This window comes from Aphelocoma coerulescens, chromosome 2 (assembly GCF_041296385.1).
Source record: "Aphelocoma coerulescens isolate FSJ_1873_10779 chromosome 2, UR_Acoe_1.0, whole genome shotgun sequence".
NCBI classification, from domain to species: domain Eukaryota; kingdom Metazoa; phylum Chordata; class Aves; order Passeriformes; family Corvidae; genus Aphelocoma; species Aphelocoma coerulescens.
Genome location: NC_091015.1, coordinates 129,349,118 through 129,375,189, shown reverse-complemented (window position 1 = coordinate 129,375,189; position 26,072 = coordinate 129,349,118). Strand labels below are relative to the sequence as shown.

The window sequence follows — 26,072 nt, the reverse complement described above, 5'->3', positions numbered from 1 at the left end:
GATGATCTCCAGAGGTGCCTTCCAACCCTAACAATTTTGTGATTCAGTATGTAGAGACAGATTCTTCTCCAGCACTTCCTTTCAAAGGCCTCCACTTAAAAAAAAAAAAAAGAAAAGTGTTTGCAAGTTTTCTTTAAATAAAGAGCAAAAAAGACCATATAGGGTACTTGACAAGGAAATTGGATTACTAACCCTGCTCCAGTGCAATTAAATAATTTCTAGCAAGTAGGGCATTTCAGCTGAAATAGGAAGACCAACTTGGTTCTTCCTCAGGAGGTCGGAAACTTGCCCCAGTTTGGGGACTGGGGATTTGATCCAATCTCCCATTTCTCAAAAGAGTGCAGCAATGTCTGATTTTATGTACATAAATACTGCTGCCAGCTTGTTCTTGTGAGAAAGGCAAAAATTTACCACACTGTCATAAAAGGCCCAAGGCCCTTAAATATCAAATTGCCATGTTTAGACTCTTATTTACTGATGAAAGTTCTCTAAAACCGTTTACAATGAGAAATTCATTAAAGGAACATAGTATCACAGGCATGAACACATTTTATGTGAGAAATAACCATCAACCCACTATGAAAACAGCTTCAGTTAGACATTCCCTTGCAGTTACTAATCCTGCAAAACTCCAGAAATGTTCAAATACATGAAGACCCAAAGTAAACAAATAGAACCCAGAAAAGAAAACCAATTCCAATAATTTATGCCTTGAAAAAACCAGAAAGAGCTACTATAAATGGAAAAATACATCATACTGAAAATTTCCTTTCCTTAAGAGATTTAATCAGTAAAAGAATCTTTTGAAAATGCTTATTTTCAACATTTCAAAACAAAGCTTAATAGCACCTTCCTGAAGTTTCTTACATGTTGTGAAAATATATTTGAAAGAAATAGTGCCCAAGCATATGGAATATTTCTTATGCTACTTGTCAAGATTTTACAAGCAAGAAACCAGAAAGCCATCTAGTTATTTATATTTAAATATTTTCTCTCTTATTTTAACAGCTTATCTTGTTGCATGGAAAATTCTTTTAAATAAATTCTATACATGAACACAAGTATTTAATCTTTAGAAATAAACATTAAAATATAGCTAGTTAATGTCTTCTACTGATATTAAAAACTTACAAGGCCACCTTTAATAGGCAGTACAGTAGGCACAATTAAAAAACGAGCATGGCAAAACCAGTACCATTAGGAAAATGGTAATGTTCAGCTAGGAGAATACAACAGAGTTACCTAATTTTGACAACTGCAGACTTTGGGCTGCTCTTCTGATCAGCTGTGGGGTCTTGTTTGTCAAAAATTCTTTGTATGAAACAACCTTTTCTGTAACATGACATACTACTGCAGTCAGGTCAGCATGGCTATTTAAAAATGTCTACAACCTAATTGCCCTGAGTTAACCACTTCTAAGCATTGCAGCTTTACACACATGAAATATTGCACATTTATTTTTTTCTTAAATAAACACACTGTAAAAGTTTTGACTATGTAAAAACAAATCGAGTCTTTTTAAAATTATAACTGGGAAAAAAAAAACCAACAAAAACAAACCATACATGATTTGCAGTAGTGTTCCAGCACTGCAACCTTCAGAGCAACTCAATGAATGATATCTTTTATTTTTGACTGGTATGGGTATGTTTTCCTCTAGATAAGAGGACATTTTCCCATACCACAGGATAGTTCATTCCGCTTTTCTCCAACCTCATGTCTAAAGGTACATGTTGTTAGAAATCAGGAAAGAAAACTGAAGGAGTGCATAACACTACGTCTTGAAGACTTATCTGTATATTACAGAGTTCTTCAAGCAGATGGTTAAAAATACCAGTTTTGGCACTGGAATACAATGCAATTTAGGTCTTCATTGTTATGATGATGTTGCAATTAATGATACAGCTGTATAACTCAACACAAGTGCTACACTTGTGTGTGGTCACACGCTTGTGCGTGTAACCCCTCAGACACACCAGCACTGACTACAGTTGCTGAGGTGTTTGCTGTTAGAATACACTGAGTATATTTTCTTCTTGGTTGCTGCATGGGAAATACGTGCCACAGAGTCCACATGTTGAACTACAGATCTTCACAAACTGTTCACAACCTATTCAACTGGAGATGAACATCCAGTTACCTACTTGTTAACGAGCATCCAAACTTTTGTTTAATATGCAAATTTGACACTCAAAGTGTGGCTTTGTATTACTGTTTATTTTAATGACTCTTCACTAAAACAATATTATTGGAATGCCTTGTTTAAGAAATCAGACTGTCCAGACTCTTTCAAATGGTTTTTGCATATCTGAGGGGTTTGCTGAAGTTATGGTGATGATGCTGGAAATTCTTCCTGACCACAGATTTTAAGAAACTATAAAATCCTCACCGTCTTAAAGAAAACAAAAGCTGTATCGAGTCATGACCACTGCATTTAATTAAATGGAGAGAGGAAGGCAGTGTGGAGAGAGTGGAGGCATCCTCTCTCTAAGAAAACAAACAAAACAAACGAACAAAAGAAACCCAAAACCTGGAATTGTGAGTGTGGGAACAGACAAAAGAAGAGTGAGAAATGACAAGACACAGACAGGTAGAAGAGAAATGCTATTAACCAGGCAAAGAGCAGAGAGAGGAGAAGGTGTTGGGAATAGAGAAGGAGGCACTGAACAGTGAGTTGAGAAGCAGGAATAGATTACAAGGAAAGCGAGGGATTATAGGAAAGAGACACCTCAAGTTCTCTTCCTCAGCTCCTCTCTTGCAGGTCCTACATCCTGCAGAAAGAACAGAGCTGGCATAAGGGTGTTGTGGAGAAAGGTGAAGCTCCCAATGAAGCTCCTCCTGAAGCAAAGCTGCTGCTAACCCAGACCATTTCTGGGTTCCAGGAGAGAGATACATCTTCTCTCTCCTGCAGCCTCCATGCCTGCAGGGGCACACTTCCTGCTGGGTTTAGAAGGCTGGTGGCAAAGGAGCCAGCACTGGGTGCTTGGCAGGAGGATATCACAGAGGGATACCAGGCTCAGAGCCCTGCACCCTTTCAGGAGAAAAATGAATAGTGGAGTAAATCCAGCAGCCAGAAATACTGACCAGTCAATTGAATGAGTGCTGAGGTTTGCTGCAGACCCCTCAGTAAATCCAGTTCTTCCCTCTGGCAAACAATTCAGACCCCTTTCATGTGCTGACTGCATGATGAGATACACAACTGGCTTGTCCCTGGGCAGTGCTAGGGATGCTCTCCACCCTGTCCTCACAGGTGCCATAGACTATTGCTTAGAAAGACTGCTTAAATTACTCCATTCCTGCCCCCCCTTAGAGTATCAAACTACCCCAAGATAGCTACATAGCCATTCTCCCCTAAGATACGTGATACACAGCCACATTAATAGATCTCCCCTCTTCTGTAAACGAAAGTAAATCTCCAAGGGGGAAGCTGAATACAGGATTGATATTGGCTGCCCAAAGTAACAAAATAAATTTATTCCAAACCCAGAAATCAGATAGAGGTATGCCAATCTTGTATCTACTGCTTTATCTTCATTAAGAGATGAGTATCAGCAAACTTTTTAAGTAGTTAGCTGAAATGAAGCATTGCAGGGTTAAGCTGCCTAAGCCAGACAAATAATGGGACACGGAAACCAAGGTGCCAAACCTCAAATGAGGACACAGGGTATCTGTTTTCTCATCTGTTCATGCCTGCTTCATAAAGGTAACCTCTCCTACCCAGCTACCCTGGCAGCACACCATCCCCATCACCACTGGGGAACTGAGTTCCCTCCACTGAAGGTGTCCCTCACTCCCATTTTCAGCTCATCACTGATCTGGACTGGTTTCAAGATATTCTTTAAAAGCTAATGAAAAGGGAAGGTTGGCTGTGTCACCCCAGCCAGGACTGAATGCTGCTTTCCTCATAAATCACAAATCCAATCTTTTCTGTTGACAAAATGAGCAGTATATTTCCAACAAAACTACAGACCTACTGGAGCTTCTGTATGAACACAAAACACTGAATCCCATTTCTAAGACGGCAGAAATAAATCCCATGCAGCATGACATGAGGAAGGTAAAAATATGAAATGTGACTGTAAAATTAGTGTAGGTTAACTTGTGATCACAAAAATCACACAGATCTTTAAATGTTCCTGGTGTCAGTCCTTGGCACAGCTAAAATGGTTTTGCTGCCTTAATTTCATGCTGTGTATGAAATGTATCTGGAATTTCAAGTTCCCAATTCCTCAGCTGACAGAAATGGCTTCTGAGATGATTTCCACACTCTGGGAACAGATTTTTACCCTTAAATTAGCCATGTGTACTCTCAGACTTAACATTTTGTCTTGAAATAAAACAGGAGTGATAATTGTTAATTTAAGACCCCACACAATGCAAATTTATGTTCTGGAGCCAAATATGGTGATTGGAAACAGATGAACATGAAATGCCTTCTACTGAGCACAATTAAAACTAAGTATTAGTGAAGTGTGTTGCTAATTTGACACATGACACATCAGACATTGATTACTGATTTTTTTCTTTGCTACAATGAAATACCAGAAGTGCCTTATTAGTATTTCAAGAACTGTACAACCCTTGTTACAAAGTGCCACACATTCAGGTCCTGTCCCCTCCTGCCCACATGGGTTTCAGCTGGTTTCCATACTCACCAAGGATGAAGCTACTCTTTCCATTATTCCTGACACTGGATTTCCCCCTTTTGTTTAGGAGTTTTAGTGATGAATTAAAGATTTTAAGCTTTAATGCTCATCTTCTGCTCAGACCTTGAGATCAAGCTCAGAGTGTTGTAGATGGACTTGTGCCTGAGGACTGCAAAAAAGCACCCCAGCTTTCAAAATGGGCAGGAAAGAGGATACAGAGAACTACCAGCCAGCCAGCCTCACCTTCATCCCCAGAAAGGTGACGGAGTGGCTCATTCTGGAGGCCATCTCTATCCACATGGATGACAAGAAGGTGATCAGGAGTACCAGTTTATTACCTCACTAGTATCAGTTTAGTACCTCACTAAAGGTAAATCATGCTTGACCAACTTGATTGCCTTCTGTGATGAAACAACAATCTGGATGCATGAGGAGAGAGCAGTGGATATTGTCTACCTTGACTTCAGCAAGGCTTTTGACCCTGTCTCTCACAACATCCTCACAGGCAAACCCAGGAAGTATGGGCTGGATGCCTGGACAATGAGGCAGATTGAGAACAGGCTGAACAGCAGATCCCAAGGATCATGATTGGTGGCACAGGTCAGAGGCCTGTCACCGGTGGTGTCCCCCAGAGTTCTGCACTGGGCCCAGTATTGTTTAACTTGTTCATCAGTGATTTGGATGAAGGGGCACATGCCTCTTCATCAAGTTCACTGAGGACACAAAGCTGGGAGCAGTGGTTGATTCCACAGAGGGCTGTGTGGCTCTTCAGAGGGACCTCGACAGGCTGGAGAGATGGGCAGAGAAGAATCTTCTGAAGTTTGACAAGAGCAAATGCAGGGTCCTGTACCTGGGGAGGAACAACTGCATGCACCAGCACAGGCTGGGGCTGACCTGCTGGAGAGCAGCTCTGCAGAGAAGGCCTTGGGGGTCCTGGTGGGCAACATCTGTCCATGAGCCTACAGCGTGCCCTCATGGCCAAGAAGGCCAGTGGTGTCCTGGGCTGCATTAGGAAGGGCATTGCCAGCAGGCCAAAGAAGGTGATCCTGCCCCTCTACTTAGCCCTGGTGAGGCCACGTCTGGAGTGCTGTGTACAGTTTTGGGCTCCTCAGGACAAGAGAGACATGGAGCTCCTGGAGCGGGTCCAGCAAAGGGCAATAAAGATGAATAAGGGACTGGAGCACCTCTCTTATGAGGAAAGGCTGAGGGAGTGGGGCCTCTTCAGCCTTGAGAAGAGACGACTGAGAGGGGACCTCATCAATGTCTGTAAGTATCTGAAGGGAGGGTGCCAAGAGGATGGATCTAGGCTCTTCTCAGAGGTGCCAAGCAATAGAAAAAGAGGCAGAATCTGATCCACAGAAAGTTCCACCTGAATATGAGGAAGAACTTTTTTACCAGCAGAACTTCTTTACCAAGCACTGGAACAGACTGCCCAGAGAGGTTGTGGAGTCTCCCTCACTGGAGATATTCAAGAACTGTCTGGACAAAATCCTGTGCCACGTACTTTAGGATGGCACTGCTTAAGCAGGGAGGTTGGACCAATGACCCACTGTGGTCCCTTTCCACCCAACCCATTCTCTGATTTTGTGTGACTCTGTATTTTGAAAGTAGTAGTAATAACTAAACAACAGAAAGCTCTGAAGTACTGAGGCTACCAGTGCTTGTTTGCACTGAGGGTCTCTGTCACAAAAAGCTAACACAATCTACTGAATGGAAAAACAGTAACCAAAGTACAGGTTGAGAATAAAGGATGGTAAAAAGCCTGGAACTACTGTAATACTTCCAAAAAAGAGTCAGATTAGTAACAGAAATACATAGAAAGCTCTGGAGGACTAAGGCAAGAAGTGTTCACTTGCACTGGAGGTCTCCATTGTAAAAAGCTAAAACAAATTTACTGAATGGCATGACTGTAACCAAAGTACAGGTTGTGAATAAAAGGTGAGGAAAAGCCTGGAACTACTGGAGTACTTCCAAAAAGGATTCTGCAACATTGAAATATACATTGCTGCATGACTGAGGCCAGCAAAAGAAGAGAAAGCCTCAATCTTTCTGAAAAGGTATGGAACTGTATACTTGCAACTAACAAATCCACCAACCCAATCGACTAGTGAAGGTAGAGAAACCCATTATCACAACACACCTCCACAGACAGCAGAGGAGGACATGGTAAAGTCTTTCTGGAATTGTCCTCCTTTTATCAACCCCTGGGAAAAAATGTGCATTTTAATTCAAAAAGGTACCTGTAAAAGCAGAATGCCAAACTCTTGTCCACACTCCAAACAGGGCAATGTAATGCTCCAGAGGACTCTGAAAAAAAGACAAGAAAAGAATATATGAAAAAGGCATTAAAAAAACCCGAAACACAATGTAGCAGTAACACTGCAGGTGCATACATGTCACTGTTGAAGGTCATGGAAACAGGACACCAAGGCTAGTCCATGCCAGGAGAAGGGAGGGGAGGAAGTGCAAGGCAGCCAACAACAGCAATCAGGACTATTTCACATGAAAGGTGAGATAAATGATGACATCAGCGTGGCTGAAGCCTATGAGCTGTGTAATAATAACAACTAATTAAAAGGTCATTTGGGAAGTCTCAGAACACAAGCTCGCACATGACGCAGTATCCGAGGCGTGAGATGAAATGTATCTGTGCTGGGGATCAATGAATAAATGCAAACAAGGCCAAATGTCAAAATGCAATTTTTAATTCACTGATGAAGGACAACACAAAATTGTGCCTTTCAATTTCTTGTTACAGATAAACAATCCCTTTTGTTGTGTTTTTGGCTATTTCCAAATGAAGAAGAGAGAAAATACAGCAAAGAAGAAAACACCACTCTATTTCTATGATACAAATCTAATAGAATATGGAATCAGTGTCAGATACTTTACAAGTAACTGAGGGAAAATATCAACATGTAAATGTTAGTGTTATTTCAGGGCAGCTGCTAGTAGATTTTGACATGAAAAAAGAGAATCCACAGTGATGATCTGTTTTCCTATATTCAAAGTTAAGGTCAATGAGCAAAGTATTTGTGTCTTTAAAAACCCTCCATACCTCCCCTGCTGGGAGGGCTGACAGGATATGTTCCAAACTAACAACAAAAAGCACCAAATATCTACTCTTTAATTTTTATACGTCTGTATGTAAAAGTTTTGCTTTTTTTTTTCCTTAGACTCTTTCCCTTTTCTAAAACATTTTAGACAATACTTTTTTAAACCACAGCACTATTGTATTTACAAAACACTACTCCTATCTAGTCAATCAATACATATTTCATTTCATTCATTTCACTGCAATACCTTCTCTTTTTTCTCCCCAAAATTATTAGTTACTTTTTCGAGATTTAAACAAGTTATTAAAGTCCACACAGAAAAAAAAAAATCCAAACCTTTGTATTTTGTGTCACCTGCTAAAAATAATTGCAAATATCTTCACAATAAATTGGCTGACAGAAAAGCATGTAATTTTAAAATTTTGAGATAATACTCCTTCAATTAAGCATTTGTGCACGCAATAGGTAAGGGAAAAATAAGTCAGTGTACTCATTTGGGAGGAAAACAGCTCTGCTGTGGGATGAAGCTTTCTATACATCTTTTCATGTGCAAAAAAGGCAGTGATGGAGGAAGGGAAGAAGCAGTCTTCCTCTCTGCTGTGGGGCTGGTGACAGCCAGCAGAAGGGCAGAAATGCCAAGCTGAGGAAGACCCACTATCACAATGACTTTTAAGAGAGCTCCAGAATGCAGACACTGCTTAAGGCATACACCAAAAAGTTTTCTTCTTCCCATACCAACAAGAATACAATTTTACTTCCTAAATGATACAAGTATATAGGCATAATAACTTACATACACGTAACTTACATACTCAATAGTTGTAATTCAAACAGACACATTTATGATATGAAAGTCACTGTGAACTATATAGTGGAATATGTTGTTTAGTGAACAGCAGTGTACACTATGTTAAGAATGTACAGCCTATTTTATCTTCTAAGTGTTAGAGAGAGGTCACAGTAATAAAAAATGGAAATATTAATACTGGAGTAGTTCTTGCACAGTGAGTTGCCATAACCCTATGATGCCACAATAAACATACTGTTCCAGGTCTCAAGGATTTCCCAAAGGGGTATCCATTAAATTGTGAAACTACCAGGAAGGGACATACCACATGGGCTTCACTGAGCTTGGCTCTGGACCCAGGACAGAAATGACTGAGGAAGATACACATACAAAGCTCAAACAGATAAACATTCTGCGAAGCTTTTAGTGCATGACTGGTTTCATCATCCATGTCACGGAACAAAACCCCAACATACTATTTAGCATCTGCAACAGCAGTGTGCACTGACAAAACTGTCAATGGAGAAAGCTTATAGAGTGATGTGGAGGCAGACCAAGTTATGAACTGCCTAAGTTACAGGCTGTGTAAGTTTTTCAACATAACACACAATATTCTCAAGACTACATGTCTCATGCATGGGACCGTGAAGCACCAGTGTGGACAACCCTCTGTGCGGACTCACGTCTCCGCCAGCAGGACAGCAAATCCCCAGACAGGCAGCACTGGTAGGTGCAGGATGAACAGCCCAAGGCAGAACCATGTACAAACTGCCCTGTTTAAGCAGATGAACTGTTCTGGTAATAAACGTCCAGTAGCACTTTATCAGTCCAAGATAATGTCCCTCAGCAACACATTTCAGACAAACCTCTCAATCAACACAACACCCGTAACACAGCTGAGAAGGGCCACATACACCACAGTGAATATTTTTAAACATTAACATGGAACTGGAGGCAAAAGTAGAGGAAGTGAAGAGTATACATAAATTTCAGTAGAATTTATGAGCAAGGATTTACCAGGATAGCTAAAAGCACCAGATCCTTCTTTCCCAATTTAATATACTGTTTAGCATAAGAGGTGTCACATGAATATTTTTCAAGTTCTAGTAACTTGCGCTGTTGCAGTGAACCATAGCTAAAGCAAGGGCCAGTCGGATCAAGTGGACGCAAATGTCCATTGGTTTGATGCTGCCACAGCCCAAAAGCCCTGAGCATTCATAAGGCTGTGAAAAAAATATAAATCTGTGCCTTACCACTGGCGCAGCCCTCCCCTCCCCTTATTTCTCATATTTGGTTATATTTCCAGAGAGTTCTATATTCTTCAGTAGCTAATTGGCCCTTGTTACTCCTCCCCGCCTACCCCTTCTCCCATTTGCTGTAATTCCTTCTCCCCACCTCGGTAACACCCCCTGGCTGATGTTCCATTGGCTACTGTGTGTTTTCCACGCCCAAATTGCAGGGGGTACAAGACCCCCTGAAAGCCATGCGGTTTTGGCTTTATCTGTGGATTTCCCATTTCTTCAAAAAACCCCTTCTCCCACTAACAAGTCCCTCCACTTTTTTCCTACCTCCTTCTCGCACCTTTGCCACCGGTGGGCAAGGTGAACCCGACCCAAAGCTTTGCCTGCCCTCCTGCGCCGCGGTCGGCTCCGTCCCCCCCGTTCGGAGCAGCCCGAAGATTGCCCGGTGCCGGGGACAGCGTGCTAGCCGCCATGGCACCGCGGCATCGCGCAAGTGCAATTCTCATGTGTTTAGCAAGCACCATGCCAGACCCCTCTCACAGAATTTTGGTTCCTCCAACTACCTCCCTGTGTGGCCCAGTTCCATCGCAGAACCCAGAAAGGCCACCACCAAGTTACATGAGCTTGTTTTTCTCCATGAAAACATGAAAGTAAGATGATAGATAGACAAGAAATAAACAGACTCTGCTTGTTCCACTCCTTCTGTGGAATTTTCAGTATAATACACGGCCAGCCTTGCACTGGAAGAACCAACCTACTTGTGATAAACCACTACCAAATGCTTGGCCTCCAAGAAGGCAACAGAACATATGTCTGACAGCTACTATAATTGATTCTTAGGTGCTTTTTAATTCTTTCTTGGATTTCTTCCTGGATCTGGAGGTCCAGGATTTCATTTCTCTTGTAGTTGTACGATTCAGATGAAAATACAGCACAGCATGTTGCTTTACAGTTTTACACTGGATGCACAGTAGAGTTTGAAAATGTTTGCTACCATTGAGAGCTCAGTGCTTCTTCCTGGTGATGGACAGACCTGCTCCCTGCAGGCAGGTGCAGTGGGGCACAGCTGCCATGGTGTGCACTAACAGCTGTGCACAGTCACCATTCCATTCCTTTCTCATTTACACTCTTTCTTAGATCTTTTTTTCCCCTTTAAGTAACTTAACAAGGTCTGTGCAAGCAGATTTGTATCACAGAATCATAGAAGGGTTTGTGTTTGAAGGGACCTTAAAGATCATCTGGTTCCAACCCCCTGACCACGGCCAGGTACACCTTCCACTAGACCAGCTCGGCTCAAAGCCCCATCCAGCCTGGTTCACTCCAACAGGAAAGGTTGATCTCCCCAATACTTTCTTTTAGGAACATTAAGTGTCCCCACAGTACTTCTCTTAAAAGTCAATAATGGATATGCTGATATAGTGCCAAACACATGGTAGCTGAGATACGTGCAAAGAACTGATTGGTCACTGGCTCCTCCTAGACAGGTGCAAATGGCCTCAACATGAATAATTAAAGCGACTGTCCTTATCTTTTCAGTTCTCTTTGGGGTAAAAAAAAAAAAAAGAGAGAGAGAAGAGTAAGAGAAAGAAAAATCAAAAAAATACTCTAAACCATCTGAGATCCAAAACAACAGCTGATATCAGACTTCTCAAAATCACAAAAAATCAGGACACTGAGTGACATACACAAAGCTGGTTTCCCTTTTAAGCTTCAGCTAAGATTTAATCTCCTCTGTGTGGGCAGAAAATGCCTCATGCCTAGAGAGGGAGCACCCAAACCAAGATAAACTCTGGACTAGACTCAGACTGTAAAAAAATATTAACTTCAATTATATGGGTGTGAACTACCACATTGTCCTCTGAACTGACATTTCTCTGTAGCTTTTTTCTCTATAAAATCCCACACTCATTCAAATTTCTCTCCAAAAAATCCATCTGGAACACCTAGAAAAACAGTCCACAATGGCTGGGCAGCTGGCATACTGCAATGGCTCATTATCCTAATTTCAACAGGAAATCTCTTATCTGCTGGTGAAATCAAGGTCAAGTGGAAAATTTTAACAACCAATATGAGGAGATCTGTTGATGTTAAATTTATGTTTGTAACTAGATAAATTCAAAACATTTTTACCATTTTTTAGGTATGTATTTTTTTGACCATTTGGGAAGCAAAAGGATATGGAAATCGTTCAGGAAGGAGTGATGCTCCTTTTCAAGACTGACTGACTTGGGGACAGCCACACCCAGGCTGGCTAATGGCAGGACAGAAGCTCTTCTGCCATTTTTGGTGCCAGGCCATTCTAGTAACACAACACATTTAGCAGACTCATTAAATAATATCTTCATAATGAGGTCGAGACCTTTAGAACTAAGAGTCATTGAAATGCAAATGTAACATACAAAACTACAGAAAACTCCACTTGGTTCCACCAGTGATCCCTTTAGTTGGTCCCTTACCAGTTCAATATTCTTACAATAAAGAGCACCCATGATATGAGAAAAACAAATTTCAGAGTCCTGTGACTGGCATTGCATATTAAAAATTTAAAAATATCAAAGGAAGGACTGACCAAAGTGTTTGCCATGTAAGCAAGGGCCCAGTGAGGATTTTAAAATGGAGAAAGAGGCCAGCCTAACATCTGGATTTCTTATTTGAGATACATCTGAAGAATGGAAGAGACATCTGTCCCTGGATATTATCAGCAGTGGGACATATAACAAATTCTCAAAGGCACTGTTCAAGGGCACATCTTCTTCAGCATCTCTTAACTCAAAAGCATGGTGTGCCCCATGCCTGAGGTAAGCACGAAGGCACTGTGGTAAGGATTCAGGGAGTGTAGTTGATTTTTCCTATTTTTACTTGCTGGAAAACAGGGAGTTTGCTTCCTCAGCCTGACTCCTCTTCAGATAACCACAACCTGAGAATTGCCAAAGCTTATCTCACTTTAATCTCAGAGATATGAATCTTAATGAAGAATAATTAAAGGCTGTTTTGCTTTGCTAATGGAAACTGAAATGAAAGAAAAATGGAATGAAATTATTATAAAACAATTTTCAGGTAGGCAACATCATGCCAACTAAATGCATCTTATGAAAAGCTAAAATATTTATACGTAAATATACTTTCTATAGCTGCTCTGCTTTTTGCCTTCATGCAGTTTCAGAGAAATCTCATCCTTGAACATTAAAATCATAGAAATACCACAACAGGAAAAGAGAGAACCACACATGAAACTTTATTTGAACTACCTGGATGACAACAAATTTTAATTAGGAGACCACACACCAACATGTGCAGACACACAGAGAGGAATACACTGTGCCCAAGCTGGCCAACCTGTAAATCAGAGGAGAGGGAGCTCGAAGCTGCTGCCCATGCTCTGCTGAGGAGTACACAGTGCATGGAATACAGCAGGAGGTGGAAACCACAAGTTGCATGACGGAAAAGTTTACTTACAATGTTTCCCATGACTGAAAAAAAACCAATTATGTTAAAACATCTTTCTTTGCAAAAGTAGTAATCTCATTGCTTTTTTGAAAAAAGTACCATAATAGAGGGGAAAAACGAAACAAATGCCAAACAATCAAGGCAGTTACACAGCCACAAAAGAGAAATGGAAATGTTTAAGAGAATGAAAGTCAATTAATCACTGACCTTTGCCTGAATGAAACACTGGGAAATTTTGCTGGCTTTGGTACTGCCAGCAAAAGGTGATTTAAAAAGTTTGATGGTTTATATGAAATATTCATACTTGGATGTGTCAGTGATCTTGCTCAAAAAGTGTACCTAGTGTTTCCCATTATGAAATCCTCTATTTTTTCACTTGCATAGCTGTGGTTTTTTTGTGTTTTGTTGCATTTTTTTAAGAGTCTCACATAATTATGATTCACAAAAATAGCAGGTAACCTCTCATTCTGAGAGTTAACACTGAACAGATTTTTTAACAAATCTAATTTTATTCAGTTTTGCCTAATCTACCAAAAAACCCCAATTTTTGAAATAAAGAACTTAAGTTGGAGCAGTGTAATTGGAGCACATTTGAAACTTATTACCTTTCCCAACAGTTAGTCCATGTTATAGATATAAAAATGTTTTTATAAACAGATATACTTTTTCATAATTTTTACCAAAAAAAAAGAAAGATGAATTCAGTGAAAAAGTTAGGCCTGTATTTTTCATGCAAATGCTTAATTAAGCCTAAAGTCAGAGATTCTGTGCATACTTTCAAGAGGTACTTAGCATCCAGAAGTCAAACTGTGACCATGAAATAGGTGCTTGGTGCCTGTGGAGACCAAATTTAGCAATTCAAACTGGAATGTACAAAGTTGAAGACTGCCCTTTGAAATATTAGACTTCATGCACTTTTGCTACATAAAGAAGGCACCGTGCAAGACGAAGGAACATAGTCCATTCCTCCTCATATCCCTGGCCCATCACCCTTGGCAGCAGATCATACACATCTCTTACCAACAGCTCTTGCTGAAGAGGAGGAGATGAAAATAGGACTTAGCTGCATATGTGCTTCAAGTACCAAAAGGAGATTCTTGCTTCCTGTCTACAGAAGTATCCCTTTGATTTTTATGCAGCTACCTAATTAAATTTCACTGTGCATATTAAGTTTTCAGATGTCTAGCTATTTTATGCTCAGCCCCAAATCAAAAGAGCACACATTCATAAATGACCCTTTCACTAAGAGAAACCAAACCAAAAACTAAGATAAGGTTTGTTGTATGCAAAGAGATCTCCCACTCTAGTTGTTTCCTCAGTTCAACCAAGGAGATCATGCACATAACTTCTAACTAGGTCACAGACCCTACCTTTCTAATATTTTATTCATGCACCTCATAAAAGGATGCACATTATTTCAGGTTCCAGGAGGAGCATCATGCTATGAGCAACAGCTCTTCACAAGTGCTGCAGTACTGTGTTGGGATTACTTTATTTTAGGGATGAAGAGACAGATCCAATTTCTTCAGTCAGTGAGAAATAACAACATAAAATCAAGTTGTCACTCTTGACATACTATTTGCTTTAACTTATACTCAATAGTTCCTTGATGAGTTGGTGGATTACTCTAAAAGAATTCTCAAATATACTTGTAAGAAGAAAATGCATTGTCCAAAGTCTAAATTAACCACACAGAACTTACATATATGTTAGACAATACCTAATGGTCACAATGTTTTTAGAATATATATACAGAATAACTGTGTGTGAGTTTTCAGCTGGGAGCTAGTGGATATCTTAAAAAATCAAGTGCCATAGCTCTCTGCTCATTAACCCGGATGTCTAAGTATGCCTGATCCAGTTTCTTAGGATCTTTACAGTCTGATGTCTTCTTTCAGGCCAGTATTTGTTACATCTGATTCACTAAGATTTAGAAATTCTATATTGAAATTTTCTTTTTTCTCTCCTAGCTAGAAAATGTTGGATATCTACAACACACTCAGCACTGCTGAGAAAGACAAGGGCCTTTGCAGAGGTTAAAAGCAGGCTCTGGGCACTGAGCCAGTCTCCAAATGTTCTTTGCCCTGCTAAACTGTGTTTGGATTTGCTGTGAGAGTATACAGTATCTGCACAGAAACTCTTGAAATACCAGGGGCAACCTAATGTAAAAAATAGGAAAGCAGCAGAAGAAAGTATTTAAGAGCCATTTTCCCACTTCATTTGCTAACAGAATATGACTTACACATAGATACTGGACCTAGAGTAGCATCCGCCCTTTTGGGTTGGATGCTTGCATTTGACTGCAGAATATTTAATTTTACACTGCACAACATGTTTTAAGTTCTTCAGGAAAAGAAGTCAGGATCAAGTCTTGCTGGATGGGGATAGCTGTAAAAATGAACATCATGAGAGATAAAAGCAACTGAGTTAAGAATTAACAGTTGCTTTTTTTCTTTTCTATTATCATACATAGATTTTGGTGTGACATCATACTCCATGCAAGCACTTGAAAATGTTACTCTTTTGGAGATGTCGTGCAAAAAGGTGAAAAAAGAAAGAGCTTAAGGTCAGTTGACATGAAAAGAGAAGCCAGTCTCAGGGTACACAGGGGATGCAGCAGAGAGAAGAATTCTTCTTGCAGACATGCTGCCTGGACCAGCACGGGCTGACCAGTGCCAGACCCATGTTGACCCACCAGAGCCAGTTGTGGAGCTGGAGCATAGGAGGAGAGGGTGAGGGCACTGTGTTTGCTCAGTCCTGAAAAGAGAGGGTTACAGGGAGACCTACCCACTATCTGCTACTGCTTGATGGGAGGGGATACAGACTGTCCTCAAGGGTGCACAGAGAGGGAGGGGAGCATCGACCATAGCTGCAACATGAGATATTACATGAGAATATAAATGGGAAAAAACTCTTTTTATTTTCAGGGAGGTGAAACACTGAAACAGAAGTCCAGAGGGTTGGCTGGACTTTCATCCTTGGAGATGCTCAAAGCTATTCTGTGCATGGCCCTGAGCAACCTGACCAGATGGGACTCAGGCTGGTCAGCAGGATGGACTAGGTGACCTCTGCAAGTCCCCTCCAACCTATACGATTCTCTGATCTCATCTTGCTACCTCTTGTTCCAGTGGTACCAAACGTCAGTGTTTCTTTGTCTCACCCTCTCCTCAGCAGCAGATGATCCAGACATGGAAGACAGAGTAACAAATAAGTGTTTAAATTAATCACCATCTATATCCACTTCTTTCCGTTTCTCCTTTTTTCCATGCTTGAAAGACTGGAATATTTGCTTCTCAGTATGCACTGGGCATTTCCTCTGCTCTTCTGCTTTTTGAATCTCTTGGTGATTTACTTGCCAACAGCACACAAAACAGGATGACTTGAGAAAATCAAGAAAACATGAGGAGGAGAACAAGAACTACATAGAAAAAGAAAAGCATCATCTCTTCCTTTTTAGCAGCAGGCACCTGTAACTTATTCAGCAAGGCAGCGACTTAACGGGCAGTGCTGTGCAGGACTGCTTTGTGTACAGCATTAAAGAATCAGTTCAGGAAAGGGGGTGAGAAGGACAAAAAGCTGCTAATGCTAGTGTTTAACTGTCAGTAGAGGCTAAACAGAGGGCTGATGGGCTGTGCCATTCTGTGCATTCTGTGCTGTCATGCTGAATATGTTCCCCAAATTCCCTGTATTGGTGATACAGGTATGCAGGGACACTCATGATATGGGTGGGACAACATCAAGTGACAGGTATAACAAATACTGCTATTTGGAAACTGTCGAACCAAAGGAGATGTTCTGATGCCCCAAAACATGTATCAGGCAGGGAAATTTCCGAGGGTACTCCATGAAGTTCTGTGGTATGTATCACATGGACCGAACTAGCCAGTTCAATAATAATGACGTGATCTGCTCCTTGCACCTCATGCTGAGGCAGAACCGTGCAATGATTTCGTCAAAAGAAAATAGAAGATATGCAAGCAATGGTTAGGCTGTTTGACTCTCCTCAGTGTTTCTGCCAGGAGTACAAGCAAGAACATACCAATATTTACAGTGATACAACTCAGTACCAGTATTCCCAGCAGACACTGAACAACAGAGATCATTGAATTTCTTCTGTTTAGAGAAAGTAAATAATAGCATTATTAGAGACTGACAGAGGACAAACAAACTAAAGCAACTCAGCAAACTCACACAAAACCTGGGTAATTAAACTCCTGTTTTTCACAGCAAGGATGCCTGGAATCTCAACACTGCAAAACATGTGACTCTCTTCCCCCATTCAATTTTCCTTAAATCAGCTTTTTCTTCACTATCCCAACCAAACACAAACTACATTTTGAAAGGATCCATTTTAAGAGATAAGCACAACTCCATAATGAAGCTACTGAAATCAAAGCCCAATCCTCTGGTACTTTGTCACATGGCTCCTGGGAAATGCTTCTGGGAGTCATTAAAGAAGCAAGTACTCAGTGGCTTCTCATCTTAAAGATGTTCAGTGCAAGACTCAGAGCCTACATTCACAGCTATCTTATCTGCTAGTTACTAATGCATAGAAGCAAACTTTGCAATGGTAATATCAATGTGCTCAACACCAGTGAATTTCCAAATGGATTTGCACTGCAGATATTGTCCACACTGGATGTAAGCCATGGTAATCCAAATGTGGTTTAAGGTTGGTGAGATTTCCAGCCAGTGTCTCTGCACTGACAACAATCTCTTCTTCAGTTCATTTTCTCATCTTATTGTCTATGCTGTCATTATCCAATCTGACTATTACACCAGCATACCAGGAACCTGCTCCAAAGGAGTACTTATGAGGGTGGAAATGTTTTACTTTAAATATTTTCTATGAAAGAATAAATGCATACAGTTCCCACCTCTGCATCTTTGTTTTCAGGATCCAAGCATTATTAACAACTCTTTTGATAAGGAAACTGTTACTGTTTTTACACAATAAGAGTTGGTGCTAAGGATTAATAATATGTATATGTAATGTTTATTAATGTCATAATGAACAACTTATTTGCACTTATAACCTATACCTCAGCTACAAAGACAGCACAGCTGCCCTCCACTAGTCACCACAGTCACATTGCTTTAATCCTACAATTCCTCCACCAAAACTCACGGTTAAGAAAAGCTCAACCAATGTAAACCACATCACTTCTGAATCGCTGCTTTGTGAGCTATGGGAATGCCATAGCAGCCACAATGCATTAACTGCAAAGCACTACACCTATCCTGAATTCTCCTTCAGCAAACAGCATGCCTGGTGGGACCAAGCACCAGAGCAGCGTTAGGTGAGAGGCAGCCAAAGCAGTGCCTGCCCTTTTCAGCCCTTTCAGCTGGCCAAGATGCTGGAGGATGGCTCACCTGTTGGATGAAAGCAGCTTAGAGTAGGATCACCCTGGGAAGGGGCTGTGTTACAATAGCTCTCAGCATAGCTGACTGCTGCAGTGCTTGCTTTGCAGAGGTGCTCGTTGCTGTGACAAACTCTGGAGCAAGTCCCAGGAAGCAGGAGTGGAGAGAGGCAGGCCACCCCAGCCCAGCCCAGCCCAGCGGAAGCAGAGGGCACTGTTTACACTGCAGGTCAGCTCCTGTTCCCCTGTCTGACAATGGCAAATCTCTTTGTCACTTGGCAGTTCTAGGAACAGAATACTGTCTTGTGAAATTACAACACTGTTTTAATGCTACCATTATTAGCATTGTCTTCAGACAATAAAATGTTCTTTTGCAGTCGCTGTGGGCTCCCAGCAGTGAATACACACTGAGTCACCCTACATTAACTTAAATAGCACAACTGTGTGAACACATGTTCTTCAGTTAAATCTACACACACTCAAAAGTAAAAACAAGCAGATCTCCAAGGAAGAACTCACTTTCTACACAATGCAAAAGAACCCTCACTGTGTGCTTCCACAACCTCAACAAACATGTGGCGAAAGGCTCAGTAAGACTACTCTTATTTTCTGATCTGGTAGTAAATGAGTACACAAAGCCGCCCCCAAATGGTTATGTAATTAAAAAAAAAAAGTGTGTGCCTAAACCTGGCTTTATCTATCCCAGGACCTTCACAACACAAGCAGAAGTGGCACCCACAAGCAGCCACCGTGCACCACGATGCCAACACAGAGCAGCTTCCATTCCCCTCCTTTCCCTTCAAGTCGGAACAGCATCTCTCAAGAAGAATAATTGCTCAGATGCTTTCTCAATATCTGTAATCACATACCCTTCATGTTATGCTCAACCCCATTCAGAGCAGGAGATACCCAGAAGATCTCAAGGTGGAGCACAGGGACAGTCTACTGCCCAGACATTCGCTCTAATCATAGGGCTTGCTGTGCTGCCAATCCACCATGCACTCCTGATACCAATGCACATAAAACCAAAGCAAACAACTGATGTGTGTTCAAACTTGTCTGCGCTTCTGCCCCTTAACTAAACCATCACTAGGAATAGAAACTGCATAAAATAAGAGATTCTGTACCTTGAAATGAAACTACAGAAGGCACAGAGGGTTAAAATGAGCACACTTCTTTTTTTTTTATTGTTTTACACCTCTGAAACCATCCAGCACAGTCCTCCTCACACCAAAGCTGCACAGCTGCCTGCAAGCACATTATTTTACACTTCCTAAAACAAAACCTCCTACGTCTAACAGCTCTAACACACAACCAGATATACTCCAGCCACATATCGTCATTTTAAAAGGATTTTGCTGTCGTGTGCACTCAAAATACTGGGCACTTAAACAACTGTCCTGCCTGATTACTTCAGTATGATATGAATTCAAGGGATGCAAATTGAGGCAAATAAAGCATTCATACCATCAAAGATACCTTAATTCCCTTTCTCTAAGAGGAGTTCTGATGTGCTCACCTGAAGGTCCTGTCCTTGCCTTACTTCTTGCAGGAACTTCTCTGTCTTCCTGTCCAGTAATTCCTCATGGACAAGAGCTAGGGAAAGGAAGTCCCCAGTTGCTTGGCAGTTTTAAGCTCAAGTTAGAAAACACGAGTAAACAATACTGCATACAAAAGTGTTCAAGTGAAGATCTAGCTATAGGAAAACTAATACTAATAAAAAGCCTTTGTTTTTTTACCACAGAGTAAATCTGAGGGGGACGTAGTTTCACAACTCCCCCTACGTTTTCGATTTCTCCCTCTCTACCTCAAAGCAACAGTGTCTAACTTAAAGAAAAACTACTTTCTTGCCTAACTGTGAGGAAAGCTGTGGACTGTAGCTTCTTACATATCCAGAATGAAGACAATACTTAAAAATCTGAAGAAACAGATTTTTTTACCCCCATACTGGAATCCTTAATTTCTGCAATTGCCTGTCCAGAGCAATGAACAACGTTAGACAAACAGCCAGCAGTCTTAAACTTCACTTAAGCCCCGTTTTGGAGCTAGATGGGAGGAGCTGGCAGCTGGCCACCTCACCAGGGACCAAGGTGACAGGACACACTATCTTTTGGAGCTGCTTTTACCCTACACTGATTTCCTCTGTTATCCCTGGCACGTCTCTTGTGCACCTGTGCAATGCAAGCCTGGTTATCTCTGCCAGCCCAAAAGAGCCGAGCCCAGCCCACGGGGTCCCTCCCCATGGCTAAATTACAGCCAAAATGAGTGTGCTCTTGTCCAAAACATACACTGTGTGCCGAAGGTTTTGTGACTGCTGGGGCTCTCTTGGGTCCCCATGGCACAGTTTATGTGGCAGGCAGAGTCAACAGCTTCCCCAGTTCTCTCTTCTTCACCCAACAGCAACAAAATGCAACATGCCCTGTGCATGGGAAGTGGCTGGAACAGCAATGCCAGAGATACCTGGGGACACCTCAACCTGGTGAAGAAGGGTAGCATGCTACAGTCACCAAACACTCATGAAAGCTTATCATACTCACCACGGAAACTAATGACTTCAAGCCCACGGACACAGGGGAAGGAGTAGGGATGAGAGAAATTTGTAGGTGTTTGCACCCAGGTCCCTCCTGCCCTTGAGTTTATTGCTCTTGCATGGATTTCATTCCCCCAGATGAGGCCATTGAAAGCCTTGCAGGTCATGGGGGGGCTGGTGTCACCCTTGCATGTGACAGTCCACTCCTTCCAGACAAGGGAGCCAGAAACAACTACTCCAGTACTGAACACGCGTAAATGACAAAGTAGCAGTGGGATTGAGGGAAATGTTAACACAGTATTCCTGAGCTAATGTTTTCTCTGTTCTCACACCACTACCAGGGAGGGAAGGGAGCAAGGTTTCTGGGGCAGGTTGTTATGGCAGCCCTGCACTGCCTTGCATCAAGATTGCCTAAATGGCAAAGTGCAGCACATTCGGCTGAGGGCTATCTCCTCCTGTAAGCCACTGCTGCTTATGTGGAATCAAGATGGGTATTTTTAAACACGCTTCCTAACTGTTGGCATTTTCATAGTAGTTGCCAAGCAGGTGAATCATTCAAACAATACCGTGCAAAAACGACATAAACCCTCAAAATTTCAGGTCAGGCAATTTGCTCTCCTGCTTAACACCCCAGACATTTCAAACAAGGAGAGATGTGCAGTGCACAGGGGTAGTCTTCTAGAAAAGCTGCCTTTCTGGGGCTTACACCTTATCCTCTGCAGCTCCTGGAAGGCTTATGCTTCAACCATGTGAAAATGTTATCACTTATTATTACACTATATTTCATGCTCAATATTTATGCCCTTTTCTCCAGTACCAAAAGCTCATGTTGATACCTTAAACTTTACTGTGCAAATGCAAGACTTCTATTTTTGGGATGCCTTTTATTTTTTTCCTTTTCTTTCTTCCCCCTCCTCCCTCAGACAGGAAAGTAAGCTTAAGATTTATTCAAAAATCCAAGAGCAATGCAATCTTGTTGAAAAAATATCTAAGATGACAAAACACCCTGAGCATTAAAATATATTAAAAACACCGAATTTTTTATTTCACACATTCAATCCTAGAGTGATTTTTATTAGCCTACAGAACATTAAAGCCTTGTAAAGTCAGATTTACAACCGAACTTGAAACAGCCCCATCTATAGCCTATGAAGTGCTGTTATAACACAAATTCTAAGTGTCAAACTTTAGTGAATTATGTAACTCAGCACTTCCCCTCTTTTTTAGCTGTAATGTTATATGAAAAGAAGCTATCACAAAAACTGCCTGACCTTGTGCTGTAAATATCGTATTATTTTATTTATCTCACAGCTGTCATGAAAGTAAAAGTGAAAAACCACTCATTAAATTGCTGATTTTGTGAACTTTTTTGAAAGCTTGAATTTCATTATGAGTTCTGGATTAAAATACATGGATAAAAGCAAAGGGATAAGATAAAATAGGAATGAGTAGGTAGATCAAAAATCAGGTTTTTAAGCTTTGTATTGTAAAATGCATGGGAGGCAACAGTCAACAAGAAATATCTGTCAAAACCACCAATTTGGGCAGTATTCAAAATAAAGCACTGCATATTTCTTCTTGTTAGATTCTCCTAGTTTCTTGTAATTGCTCCAGGACTTCAGCACAAACATAGAATATTCTGATTTTTGGGCACAATCTTTGTTTTCTTCTCAGTAGCTAAAAATAAAATTTAACACGTATTAACATTTACCTAATTTCCACAGTTCACAAAGTGAACAAATACTGCTCATTCTGAAGAAATTTATGTCAGTAAATATGCAAGACCTACATGCATACATGCATTTCTCTTGAAGTACATAGAAGCCCAATAACATGGAGTAAAAACCACACAGAATTGCTAAATAAATCTGTAAGTGCTACATTTTCACAGTGAAGCACCACATTCTATCAACGTTACAGCTTTTTCATGTGATGTCATGCATGCACTGGAAAGATAAATACATACCATGCTGCTAGTGAAAACTTCTACACAAGATCGTGATCTTTTTTTACATTACCTTACTAATCCTTATAAAACTGCTTTTCTTCCCCATCTGAATTCAGTTATATTCTTTCATTCATCACCAGTAGAAAACAAGTAACTGAAACGTCAAGGGCCACCGTTAATACCAGTGTTGCAGGAGAAAGCTTAAAACCTGAAGAGATAATTAGGATTATAGAATCATTAAGGTTAGGAAAGGCCTCTAAGATCACTGAGCCCAACCTTTAACCCAGCACCACCACATTCATAACTAAAGCCGTATCCCCACACCACACTTCCAGGAATAGTGATTCCACCACTGCCCTGAGCAGCCTGTTCCAGTGCTTGACCACCCTTCCAGTGAAGAAACTTTCCTAATATCCGATCTAAAACCCCAGGGAGGCGACTTGGCACTGTTTCTTCTTGTCTTTGTACCTAGAAGAAGAGACTGACCCCCCAGCTCATTACAAGCTCCTTTCAGGTAATTGTAGAGAGCAATGAGGTCTCCCCATGAGCCTCCTTTTCTCCAGCTCCCTCAACAACCCCAGCTCCCTCAGCTCCTCCTCTTCCCATTGTGGCTCCAGACCCTTCATCAGCTCCATTCCCCTTCTCTGGATACACTAATTGGGAATGCACAGTTTTTTTACATTACTTAGATATATGGGGGGAGGTGGGGGGGGGTGTGTTTATGGTATTTATTTATATATTTCATTCTGAATGCCAGAAAAATCACTGCTGTCCTGCCCAGCATACTTCTCCATCTCCTGCAGAGAAGGATGAAGATCCTAATGTCATTATTTATAATCCAAAGTATTTTATAAAGAGTAAACAGAATCTACCTCATGGATGGGGGAGATAAGAGTAAGTGGGAAATGTCAGAAATACTGTCAGAGTGAACCTATTCATTAAAGAAGTTATTTAGTTCCTAGACTAAAATACCAAAGTAGAAAAATAAATTATGATCACCATCCCCCCAGATCACTCAGATTTGAGAGAGGAGGAAAAAAAATCACTTCTAGACTAACAAAAACGACAGGATATCAAATGTAGTCATCACATCTTGTAAAAACTTTTCTTATTTTCCTCATGATGCAAATTAAAGCTCCTTCTCCCCCCACAAAACCTTCTCTTTCAAGACATTTCCTGGATTAGCTCCAGGGGAAGGGAGAAGCACAGATGAGCTAAAACATGTAACCCAACTTATCAAACACACTGCAAGGCTGGATGCATATGGAAATGAAATATATTCACAAGCAGATAGACTAGATATGTCAGTATGTTTTTGCCATCTCTGATATAAAAATAGGTGTCAGCAAAAACCCAGTATAAATTCTTGCAAGCCCCTGCAGGAATGCTGCTGTTTTCCTCCGTATTGTTCAACCAGCATAACCACTCAAACCCCTCATAATTAAGGAAAAAAAGGGATGGGAGGGGGTCCACCCCTAACCCTCTCTCCTGTTGTGTTCAAAACCCCTACCAAAAAGCCCTGAATTTTTCACATTAGTTGTAAAAGTACTCCTGGGTCATCACCACTGACCCAGGGTTTGTCCCTTGTCCAAGAGGGTATGACAGCATTCCCTTCCTGTGGTACTGGTGCCATCACTGGGGGCCAGGAATGAAATCAGGAGCATTCAGTGGCCTAGAAGCAAACAACAAAAAAATGTATCTGCTTTTAACAGCAAAAGCGATGCAAGGCGTGCTCCTACAAGCTTCACCTTACCGAGGAAAACCTCCCTGGCTTTTTCTGTTCTGTTTTTCTGGGAGCAGGCGTCACAACTGGCATGTGTGGGGGCTGATGCCAAGTGTTCCTCAAACTCACACTCCCACATCTTGGATGTGTGTGCCCGTGCTCATGCACGCATAAAAGACGGTGGCAAACTGTGGCAGCTGTGACCTGAAGGAAGCACCAAGCACGGTCGGCCACCCTCTGAATCAATTTATGCAGACTGCACAGATGCTCTCCTCCAGCACCAGTGTGGGCAACGGCAACACACACAATGAAAAAGGAGCTCTCTTAAAAAAATTAAACCAAAAATAAATTACAAAGGGGAATTAGAAATGTTTTGCCTTCAGGCAGCTCTTGGTTTCTCCTCCCACCCAAAAAAAGCTAATGTGTTGCTTTTGTAAGCTATTATTAATTCCTATATACATAAATATAGCGATTTCATGCCTGTTCTCGAAAATTAACAAATTGAACTGCCAAAACACACCCCACTGTATGACCAAAATGCAATATCTTGTGCTTCACTCAAGCTTCTCAAGTACAACTTGTCTTTTTTCTGCATTTCTTTCTCTTGCTTTCTCTTTTTCCTTCCTTTTTGCCCCAGATTTCCAAACTCCAAATTTTAGTAGATTAAATCGGTAGAAATCTTGCTCCTGAACAAAATCACTTTGTGATCTGCAACTGCAGCAGACAGCCAGGCTGCAGCCTGAGGATGCTGGATCAGCCACGGAGTATGGAGCATTTCAAATTTAGGTCACTTGTGCTTCTCTGACCCCAGTGAACAGCAATGGCGTGTTTTTCCACACTTGACTGTTTTCCTGCTGACCCGTGTCTCGAACAAAACAACAAGTCCCAATGCAATTTAAAGAACAAGGTCAGCACAGGAGATACTGAATGCTAAATATGCTATGAAAGGGGCAAAGTGACTGGGAAGCAGAATTCACTTTCCCACAGTTTGCTGATGGACACTGAAGGTGCAAACACTAAAACTGCACAAACACTCATCCTTTGGCCGTGTTTGCTGCCTGCATGACTGGGACCCAAAGGGGGGAGAGATGGCAGGCAGAAATTGTCACCATGTGAGGCAAAACGGAGCTGAGCCAGCAGCACACACGATAAGAATTATCTCTGCTGGAGGCTGCTCGCTGCCGCGCCAGCACCTCGACTCAGCGCTGACAAATGCTGGGGGGAAGCCGGCGCCGCGGCCGGAGCCCGCTGATGATAAATACGGCACCTCGGGCACCGAGGCTGTCAAAGCAGCAAGTACCCACCTTGCTGCAAATGAGCCAACCCCGCCACGT

The 26,072-nt window shown here is 41.5% G+C and overlaps 1 protein-coding gene across 8 annotated transcripts in view; it reads right to left on the bottom strand.

Annotated features, from left to right (window-relative positions):
- FAM110B (family with sequence similarity 110 member B) overlaps positions 1 to 26,072 on the bottom strand; it is a 114,997-nt gene that overhangs the window by 12,373 nt on the left and 76,552 nt on the right. For 6 of the 8 annotated variants that reach the window (XM_069004787.1, XM_069004791.1, XM_069004793.1 and 3 more), the window contains one exon: positions 6,887 to 6,953. The gene's annotated coding sequence lies outside the window, so the exon portion shown is untranslated. Of the gene's footprint in view, positions 1 to 6,886; positions 6,954 to 23,085; positions 23,170 to 26,072 lie in introns of all 8 variants that reach the window. The other 2 variants (XM_069004790.1, XM_069004794.1) reach the window with 1 other exon arrangement.